Here is an 11498-nt window from a genome sequence, read left to right as displayed (position 1 = left end):
AAACTAGGAAGAGCTGAAGGGAGTGATTAATATGCAATTTGAGAGATGAAATTATGTGTTATATGTAGTTTAAGTGTAACTGTAGTCCCAATTCAGAGTCACTTCAGAATCTGGAGCTATGAATCAGAAGATGAACAAGGTAACAGAAATAAATAAGAAGAAATAAATAAATAAGAATAAATAAATAAGAAATAAATAAGAATATAAATTCTAAAATGAAGGAGATAAAATGAAGAAAATGTGTGCACATCTTCAGAAATAATCAACTTCTGAAAAGACTACTTCTAAACAGATTTTTTTTCAGACTAAATTTTCTGCATCTCAGTACCCAGGCAAATGATAATTATCATTAGAGAACCTGCAGTCCAACTAATGGAAACATGTCAAGGGTAACATAATCTTTGCAGAGGGGTAGAGGCCTGCAGGCATTCGATCAGCCAAGCAGATGTTCTTATTGTTCGCTGGGCAAATGCATCTTTTTCAGACATAATGAACATGTCATTCAGATAATCTAATCCTCGAGCTAGACTCTTCAAGTAGAATTCTGATATTAATTTGGTTTCCCAATTGGCCTAGCCTCCTAGAAATGCGATGCACTAAGTGTTAGCTCAGATGGTAAAGAATCTGTCTGCAATGTAGAAAACCTGGGTTCGATCCCTTGGTCGGGAAGATCCCCTGGAGAAGGAAATGCAACCCACTCCGGTATTCTTGCCTGGAGAATTCTATGGACAGACAATGGAGTCACAAAGAGTCGGACACGCGTGACTAACACACAAGTATCTTGCACCAATAAGCTAACCTGATTCCAATGTGAACTAAATTTTCACTCTCATTTATACATCAGTCTCTTTCAAATTTGGCTAACTTGACTCAGTCCTCCAGAGCCTGCTAACCTCTGGGGTAAACTAACAAAACCAAAAGTTTCAACAGGCAAAGCTGAGGGGCAGACTCTCATCCTCTGCAACACTAATCAAAGTGCAGACTCCAGTCCCAAGCTGGATAGCTGTTCTGTTTCCCTCAATGACTGAATCATTTTACCAGCAGCATATAGAGGTACACATTTCATGAACAGGTCATTTCTAACGTTACCTAATGAAGTCCTGCTTCCTCAAGTACTTTTAGCCATAGAATTCTCTCTTAAGTTGACTGTTTTAAGTGTAGCAGAGTTGGACTGACTAAATGACCTCTATGCAAAGTGACTTCCAGCTTTCTAATTGTTCACTGCTGCATACCTAAATATCACACTAAGTTAATTGAAATTATTTCTTGTTATCTCCCATTGCATTTCTGTTCTTGCATATTTTAAGTATCTCCCTCTTTAGTTACTAACATCACCTATCAGGGTCAACCAAAACATACTCTAGTAGTTATTCTGCAATCTTCCATTTACATACACACTTAAACACTAAAAGCCAATTGACCCAAAAATTTTATGTCACAGTGAGTTGCCTGGAAAAAATATATCTACGTACTGCAATTTCAGATTCATTTAAGCTAAGACACAATTTAAATAATTCATTAGAACAACGATTGTTCATTGCAAATCTGTTCTTCAAATGGATCTCCGTTTATCTTGCTCATCTATTAGTTGCTCACCCTTCTTTAAGGCAGCATGTTCAAGGTGCACGTCAAAAGTTCCACAAGTTTGTTCCCCCGACTTTCCCACTGACTCACCGCCTGACCAGAGACTGCTCACTGAAACTCCCTGGGCCGGTTTCATGATCATGTGTAAAACAGGGTTAATGAGATCTGCTTCCCCAGGGCGCTGCAAGAACCAAGTTATGGTTTGCAAAAGGCTTTGTGACTCATACATAAAAGGCTGTACAAGAAAGTAAACTGTCATTGAGCCTTACAAACAGTTTTCATCCCAATTATCCTAGTCAAGAGAGAAGGCTATCCTAAGCTTTCAAAAGATAATTCAATTAGCATGAAGTTCCGAGAATTTTCAAAGCTCAGGTGCTGACTCAGGTTTTTTGTCTTTTTTTTTTTTCTAGGAATCAGAAATGTCATTCATAGATAAGTGCAGGGAGGAGCAAAATAGAAAGACAGGAAATTCTTGGCTCTGGGATCTGGTAATAAGGGAGCCTGCCACTTTCAAATTACCTGCTGGAATCCAGCTCAAGACAATTATAGATGAAAAATCTTCCTGATCTTCAGCCACCTACCCAAAATTGATGTTGGTTTTACACTTCCTAAAGTTGGAGCAATGATTTTCATGACTTAGGGGTAAGTAAATTAAAAGTTAATCCTATTAGGCTTGTTCTTGTACTGTGTGTGTGTGTGTGTGTGTGTGAGTTGCTCAGTCATATCCGACTCTTTGCGACCCCATGGACTGTAGCCCTCTAGGCTCCTCTGGCCACGGGATTCTCCAGGCAAGAATACTGGAGTGGGTTGCCATGCCCTTCTCCAGGGTATCTTCCCAACCCAGGGATCAATCCCCAGTCTCTCAAATTGCAGGTAGCTTCTTTACCATCTGAGCCACCAGGGTCCTCCCTAGAGGGAGGATAGTCCTTTACTAGAGGATAGTAAAACTGAAAAACTAAATTCTAAATTGTATAGAGCAATGGTGAGATAATTATGCTGTACTTTAATTTTCCTACAAACATCTTAGGAGGAGACTCTGGGGAAAGACATTATTCATAGCTTGTAGAGTTACAGTATTTGACACCAACTAATAATTCCATTTAGCTGCACTGTACTTATTTTCACCTTTAAATTATAACCACATTGGGAAGGAGTAAATTTTTTCCTGTTATCATTTGGTGGATTTCCGTATTAAAAAGGCTCCTGGGCACTCTTGGCACTGAAAATATCATAATAATAATTAAAGTGATTAACATTCACCCTCTTCCAATTAAGACAGTGCCTTAACTGCACTGATCCAGTGATGAATGTCAATGTCTTGGCTAAAATAGACAGACTGGGACTACAAGTTAGCAACAAGTAATGAGTGAAAACAAATTTTTTCAACAACTACTAAAATAAGATGTTCTTGGCCACTAAAATAAATTTTTTTTGACTTTTAAATCAAGGAAAGGTATCCAGTAGATTCAAGAAGATCAGGAAGCTTCTCCTGGAAAAATACTAAAATTCCAGTTTCTCAAAAATCTTGGCAGATTTCCACTATAGGAAACCCCATTGTCCAGGTAATTTTCATAATTGAGATTAAGCAAGCAAAAACATGTATTATCTCAGTTTTTGTGAAGATCACATACCAACACTGACTCTATTATATAACTAGCCGTGTGACCTTGAGCATTAACCTCCCTCAGTCTCTTTCCTTGTCTGTAAATGAAAATGGTTAACAGGACCATCTGGGCTTCCCTTGTGGCTCAGCTGGTAAAGAATCCGCCTGCAGTGCAGGAGACCTGGGCTCAGTCCCTGGGTTGGGAAGATCCCCTGGAGAAGGGAAAGGCTACCCACTCCAGTATTCTGGCCTGGAGAATTCCGTGAACTGTATAGTCCATCGGGTCGCAAAGAGTCGGACAGGACTGAGCGACTTTCACTTCACTTCACTTCACTTCACTTCAATAGGGCCATCTAGAGTCTGGTGAGGGGACATTTACATGGTCCCTAAATAATTGTTCTCCACTCACTTTTCTCTTTCATTCAGATTAAATCAAGCCTCTGTAGGGGTCTAATTTTCCCTAAATAAAACTTTCAAGCTTTTTAAAATTATAGTAGATTCTTAATTACATGTAACTTATGTATACTTACATGTATATAGCATGCAATTAATGAAATATAGTGCCCAAATGACTTAGAATACTTAATAGTTGCAGTTCCACACTTTTAGATCATGAATGGGACTCAGGTTTCCAACACAAATCCTCAAATTCCATATCAGCTATAATTTAAGTGCATTAGATCTACTGATAAGCTTCGTAGCTATGAAGAACATAGAACAAGAACAAGAATATTTGTCTCACTGGGTTGTTGCTATCACCATGATGACAGGGGTAAAGACAGTCCTTCTAAACTTTAGAACCTAAAGTTCTAAAAGAGGATTCCTTAAGTGGTAAAAATTAGTACTTCCCTTGGGGGTTTTCAAACCTGTCCACAGTCATTCTTTTGACAATAGAGAATAAACAAATGTCCCTAGGAAATATTGGTAGAGACCATTAGGAAGTAATCTAAAGCAGCTGATAGCCCAACACAAAATTTGTTTGACGATTCATGTTTGGTCTTACTAGAGTGGCAGAACCATCATTATCCTAACAGCCAGGATCCGATTCTTCTTGAAGAACCGTCCGTCCTGTTGGGGAACTGCTTTGATAAGCTCTTGGGGTTGGAAGATGACACTTTCAGAGCACCCTTGTCAGCAGAAGCCAAGGAAACTGACAGCTAAACTTCTCTGCCACCTGCATAAGAGGAATTGCTGGGGAGTGGAAGGGGGACATGGAAAGGAAAAGGAGAAGGTAACCACAGAGAACCCAGATAGGAGAGAAAGAAATTAGCCAACCCAGTATGGCAAGACTGAGGCATCTCACTGAACAAGACCACAGAACTTCCTCCAAAGACAGGTGATGTGAAGGAAACTTCAGGGGGTATCTGTTTTCCAATTTGCACTTGTCCAGATTGTTTGTTTACAAAGACCTCTGCTCACTTCCTCCCCCTTTTATGCATCAGGATTTCATACCTGTGTGTGATGCATGGGGAGTGAGTGTGTGTGTGTGTGTGTGTGTGTGTTGGAAAGGACCTGATTTTCACAAATGGTGACCTCAGTGTTGACAAAATCAGCCCACACTGGATAATTCCCAAAACAATTCCTGGAAATGGGGTCCCAGAATCAGGTGTGACCTGAGAATATAGGCCTTAGAATACATCAAGATCTTGTTGTAAATATCTCTGGACTTTCACAAGGTCAGAATGAAGTGCTCATAACTTGATATCAAGCAGCTTTTGAATTTCTAATGCTTTGATTACTGAAGAAGCTTGTTCATTTATTGATAATGTTCATTAATTTTTGGTGAATTGTCTGCCTGCATCTCTGCCTAATTTTTAAGGCACTTTTTAAAATATTTATAACAACTCTTTACATATTAAGCATATGAGCTCCGTGACAGAACTTTGCAATTTTTTTCCCCTCTTTGGCTCTCGTATTTCACTAGGATCACTGTATTATTGATAAACATTTATGAACTATTTTTATAGCTTTTAGCTTTGTTATTATGTTTAAATAGACCTTCTGCACTCCAAAGGGTTTATCCATATTTTTCACTAGTTTTGTAATAAATTTTTTATTTTTAACTCTAGAATTCTTCTGGAATTTAACTTGCTGTAAGTTTATGTAGAATGTTGAGACTATGTTTATAAATGAGATTAGGTTTCCAGCTCTCTGTTTTGCATCTTCATAATCAAATGTGGGTAATACTAGTTTGTAAAGTAATGTCAGCTCTTTGTGTACCGTATCACAGTTTATGGATCACAACACTGATCTTCATTTTTAACCTGTCCTTAACAGAGTAGGAGAGCTGACCAGCTCAGTATTCTGCTCCAAAGCATTTTCAGAAAATAATATTTGACAAACATTTTCAATGTTTTGCTCAACTATTTGTTCATATGCTCAGATTCTTTTCTTCTTGAACCCCATTTCATGATTTATATTCCCTAATATTCAGTCATTTTTTGAGATTTTTAAATCATTTAGGGTAGAATTATAAGCAATATTTGCTTATAATTTTAAATTTCTCATTATTGTTATTTCCTTTTTATCTGGACATCAATTATTTTATTTTTGTATTTTCTACCTTAATTATAATAATTTTTGCTCTCTGTGTAATTTTTCCATTCTCATTTAAAGTTATATACTTTGTTATTCTTTACCTAATTACTAGCTTTTATTTTTATCCTTTGTTATAGAAAAATAGCTCAATATATATCAAATAAATAGCCTAGTTTATTATATTATTGGGATGTGTCTTTGGCATTTATTTATTTCCTACTTTATCTGTTAAGCACTAAGAAAGACATATTAACATCTTCTGCTTCTATTATATTTTTGGACTGCTCTTGAATTTCTAAGAATTTGTTTATATAATTTAATGATTTTTTTAGTTTGGGGCATAAAAATTTCTACACTTTTTTAAAATGTTATGGAATTTCTTCGTCCTGTTTAACAGTGTCACACTGTCCAAAGTTCAGAAATAACAGAAGTAAAACCACTGAATCACCAAAACAGTAATTAGAATAATTTTGTTGTGCACAAACCAAAAAGTTTGCAAACCAAGGGCACTCAAGCCATACATAGAGTGAGGCTCAGGTGGGGTACAATGTTATAAAGCAGCTTACAGAGTAAGTTCATAGTCTTCACTGTGATTGGTTATATTATTTGAATTTTCTCCAGTAATAGGGATCTGGTTAGTGGTTACCTCATACAAACCTTGGAAAACAGTTCAAGTGTTGTTTATGATTTTCAGAGCACAAGCAAGAAATGACCTATGTCAAGTCAATCTTGCAAAGTCAGCTAAATTAAGCTTTTTTTTTTTTTTTTTTTTTGTATGACCAAACTGGTTGGGTGTGCTCAGGGAATTTTCAAGGCTGGTTTCCACTTGTTTTTTATTTTTAACAATGGTGAATCCTAATCCTACAGATTTACTGTAACTCCAGTTGTTTTGTTTGCTTTTTGGTTATGTAGATTTTCCTACCTTCTTACTCTTTCTGCGTTGTTTCATTTTATGTGTATCCATGACAAGAGGTTCTCCCTCAGATATTATTTTGACCCAGTCTAGTATTTACCTTTCAGTTAAAGATAACATATTCACAGTTATTCCATAAATGTGTATTTACTTCTATCATCCCATTTTAGAGCTCCTATGTCAAGCTTCCTTGCTGTTTTCTTTTTGCCATTGTATTGAGGTATAAATGCTATTTTAATTTGTGTTTTCAACCATCCATCTTGTTTTCAATGCTGTATGTCATCTTCTTTTAAAATATTTAAAGATATGTCTCTCATAAAAGCCAAGAACTGCAAATAACCCGAAGTTCACCCACAGTGGAAGACATTAGTTAATGTCTGAATAGACAATGAAATCCTATAAAGTAATAAAAGTAAACAAACTAAGCTATCTCAATAGCATGGATGAAATAAATTGTTGACTCAAAACATAAAATAATGCATATATTCTATTCATAGAAAGTTCAAAAACAGGCAAAAGCAAACTGTATTGGAGAAGGAAATGGTAACCCACTCCAGCATTCTTGCCTGCAAAATTCCATGGACAGAGCCTGGAGGACTAAAGTCCGTGGGGTCGCAAAGAGTCAGACATGACTGAACGACTGAGCACAAATTGCTATCCTGAGGCAACGAAAGTTAGGACGAGGGGACGTTAGTGGGGAGGGATGGAATTGCATCAGAGAGGAGCTGAGAAAGCTTCTGGGGAGATGGGAGAAGGCACTTTCTTATTCGAGTGGCGGTTACACTGGTGTCACATCGTGATTGCCTGCCACACCTTGCACATCTGTTCTGTGCAGGATTCTGTGTCCCTTTTGGGTGGGCTTCCCTGGTAACTCAGATGGTAAAGCATCTGCCTGCAGCACAAGAGACCAGAGTTTGATTCCTGGGTTAGGAAGATCCCTGGGTCAGGAAGATCCGCTGGAGAAGGAACTGGCTACCCACTCCAGTATTCTTGCCGGGAAAATCCCATGGACGGAGGAGCCTGGCGGGCTACAGTCCATGAGGTCTCAAAGAGTCAGATATGACTGAGCGACTAACACTTTAGAACACTGTATAGAACGTTACAATGAAGAAAAATAATCTCACACATAACCGTAATGTTTTAAAAAACTATGTCAGAAAATACAGATCCATTTAGTAGCTTTTATGTAACTTAAAAACACTTCTGTTTTTACTTGTACCCCACCCTCAACTCTTACTTTCTGTTTTTGTTAGTATTGATATGACTTTTCATTTTTTTTTATTTTTATCACCCTTCAAAAACTGTTTAAGACCTATTCAATTGACTTTACACTATAATCACAATAATAGTCTAGATTCCATTCTATTTCAGATTTTTTTTCAATGTTTACCATTAGTCACTTTCTATAAAATAGTCCCATTCTAAATGTGAGTTTTCTTTTTCTTTTTTCTATCTTTTTAAAAATTTCTCATGGCTTGAAATGAGTACAGTATTGGTGGTATGCTTTTTTTCAGCAAATTAAAATCTGAAAATTGTACAATTATATTCTTCTGTAAATGAAAACTCAATTAAGTAAAAAACTCTAAGGACAGACATATTTCTTCCTCAAAATTCTGAGTCTTGACTCATTTCTTCTCGAATTCAATGTTTCAGAAGAAAACTCTGAGTGTAAGGTCATTCAAAACACCAGGATCCTTTCGTTATATCTCCAGGGCGCATGGACCATGTCATCTTCTTTCTCATCAGGTTCATCCCTTTATTCTCCTCATCTGAATTCTGGAAAAGCTTCCCACTTATCTTCCATATTATGATCCCTTGTATCATAGGAAAAGCTTTTCCATTTTAATCTTTCTAACGCAAATTTTAGTCCTACGCATGCAGATTTTAAATGGGTTATTACACTTTGATTCTCTTTCTTCTTTTCCTCCCTCATCCAACTCATGTTGAATTTTTATGTTCTATGTCTCCTAGCTAGTTCCCTTTCTAAACTGTCTTTTGTTTTATTATCTCATGCTCTTCTTCATATTTTCTAGAGTTTTATTGAAAGCGTAAAGAGCCTTTTCTTTGTTCTCTTTCCCAAGGAAACTGTTTGCCTTAGAAATAAAGGTTCTTTGCTACCCTCTTCCTTTCAGGACTCAGAACATTTGCTTTGGTACCACACTGAGCTGTTCTGATGTGGTGCCTCCATATTTAATGAGGATAGCTTGTGCTGTTTGGTTCCCGCTCACTGATTTTTACATTTCTCTTACAATGGGCTTTGTGGACTTTAAGCAGCAAGGTTACTTTCTATAAATTACATGTGTAGCTGGCTGTTCCAGAGGCTGAGGAAATGAAGGGGGAACTCCTTCTGGTGGTCTACTCTGCTAACGATCAACTTTGGGTCTTTTCTCTTTGGTTCATCCGTAACGACAGGTGCGTGGAGGATCTTACCCAGTCTGCTTTCCCAGGCTGCTGCTTACCACATCAAATAGAAAACGCCATGTGTCTGGAAGAAACCTCACCTCACAGGCAGCTTTCTTCTTGATGTGAACCCTGTACACACTCTAGAGTCTCCTAACACAGTGCTTTCCTCTGCTATGGGTCCACATTGGATCCATGTCCATGAACAAAGGTCAAGAGGACATCCTGGCCTTTCTCCAAGGTCCACCATGGCATGCAGGGCTCAGTCTCCAGACGAATCACCCGTGGGGCATTTCTGAAAGTATCCATCTGCCCTGTATCCTCTTTGCTTTGCTTCATTTTGGAAAAATCTGAATTAAATATAAAAGAAATTATTCAATGTTTCCAACTTTTTTAGGGGCTCCTTTCCATAATTTGCAATGGGGATGTCTGCTTCCTGATTTATTTTTTTTTGCAGTTATTGCTAAAGAGAGTTGAGGTGGAAGTGGTGTGTTATACAAATGATCACAGCCATTCTTACCTGAAGGTCATAATACAATTTTTTTATTAATTTATTTATTTGTTTGTTTTTGGCTGCACTGGGTCTTTGTTGCTGCCCAGGCTTTCTCTAGCAGTGATGAGCAGAAGCTATTCTCTAGTTGTGGTGTGTGGTTCTCATTGTTCTCATTGCCATGGCTTCTCTTGTTGCAGATCACAGACTCTAGGGCATGGAGGCTCAGTAGTTGTGGCAGAAGGGCTTAAATGCCCTGCATCATGTGGGATCTTCCCAGATCAGGGATCAAACCCATGTCCCCTGCATGGGCAGACAGATTCTCAACCACTGGTCCACCAGAGAAGTCCTAAATATGTTTAAATTAACTCATGAGCCAGAAATTCCAAAATTTCCCAGGTGAGTCATCCTTGAGGAAAGAAAAGCAGTGAGAGAGAGGTAAAGTGAACACCCTTAGGGATCACAGTCTTGGTGAGTCTCCAACCTTCCGTTGTTGTTTGTGTGAACTATCTCCTTCAGTCTGCTTTTAGTTCAGTTTTCAGGTGAGTCACCTCAAAATTTCAAGCTGCAAAATGGCCCAGCTGCAGCAAGGAGCAGGGATGCTTCCCAGAATCTTGTGAAATAACATGATTTATGACCAGAATTACCCAGACAATATTTCTCAGGGTTATTTTTCACTCTTCCTGTCTCCCTGATAACGTTAACTCAGACAAGTGCTTTGCAGTGCTAACCTAGGAAAAATGAGAAAGGCAGTATCATTATCAAATAAGAACCCACTTACAGAAATATGGTTGCACTGGATTCCATATTACACTGTGAGAGCATCAGGATGAAGTTATATATCATTCTTAAAGTCAGAAATCTCAAAATGTATGTGATTTGAGCACCCCCCTATAATTCACTGAACAGGATGAAATAATTATTTAACAACTAGAAAAACATGATATGTATATTTCAAATGCTTCCTAGGGTGAGAAATAATTCCTGGTGGTTTTCTCTTCCCATTAAGTGAGGAAATATCTGACCAGCTGATGAAGAATAGAGCGTGTGGAAGACAAAGGAGGAACAACCACTCTCAGCTTCTACCTGCCCCTGGGCTGATGAAGGAGCCTGTATCAGAGTGAAGGGATGTACTCTCACCCAGCTACAGATTGTGATGAATCCCTTATCACCTGACTTTACACCCACTGTCCCCCAAACGCTGGATTCGGCTGCGATTGAGAAGAGGGCAAGACAAACTCCTCTGCCTTATAGTCCTGTATTCTCAAGTGATCAGATTTTAAAATGTGTCAAAGATTCCTATTCACCAGTTCTGACCATCAAATGAGCAAAATGAATGGGAAGTGCTTCATTGCCAATTTAGCCAAAAATAAGATGCTAAACACTACCACCTTCTATGCATTATCTATAATAAGTGTACATAACAAACCCAAACCAGTAATAAATAAGGCTTCATTTTGCTCAGGAGTCTGTGTTGTTGCTTTAGGTCAGGTTCGGCCGCACAGTTTGGGCCTCAGCTGGGCATACTCTCAAATTTGCAAGAAGCTGGTCATTGGCCAATCTCGTATGGCCTCAGCTGGGATGTCTGGAACAATTCAGCTCTGCTCTAAATGTCTCATTCTACAGCAAGTCAGCCAGGCATCTTTTTAGGGCAATCATGGAGGAGCAGGAGAACAAGCAAAAATATATAAGCACTTGACCTCTGCTTTGGGGGCATCACACTTGTTAAAATGCCCCTGTTCAAGGCAAGTCACAAGCTGAGCCCAGAGTCATGGGGTAAAATAAAACAAACACCCAACCCGGAGCAATGCCAAGGGAGCGGGTACAGAGAGGGATGCGGAATGGAGAACAACAATTAACGCAGGCAAGTTACTGGACTCCTCCAGCCGGTTTGTCTACTGTTTGAATCAGGGGATCCTGAGTCAACCGGTTACTTTACAACATGCCTAACCCTTTATTTAGTGCCCTCA

The 11498-nt window shown here is 38.4% G+C and overlaps 1 long non-coding RNA gene across 1 annotated transcript; it reads left to right on the top strand.

The window, feature by feature from the left end:
• Nucleotides 1-1875: 1875 nt before the first annotated feature.
• Nucleotides 1876-10987, top strand: LOC122687583. Its single transcript, XR_006339177.1, has 4 exons — nucleotides 1876-2226; nucleotides 3033-3146; nucleotides 4194-4523; nucleotides 10538-10987. It is a non-coding gene; the product is annotated as an uncharacterized LOC122687583 (long non-coding RNA).
• The last annotated feature ends 511 nt before the right edge of the window (nucleotides 10988-11498 follow it).

This window comes from Cervus elaphus, chromosome 31, assembly GCF_910594005.1.
Source record: "Cervus elaphus chromosome 31, mCerEla1.1, whole genome shotgun sequence".
NCBI lineage: Eukaryota > Metazoa > Chordata > Mammalia > Artiodactyla > Cervidae > Cervus > Cervus elaphus.
This window is presented reverse-complemented; position numbering and strand designations above follow the sequence as displayed.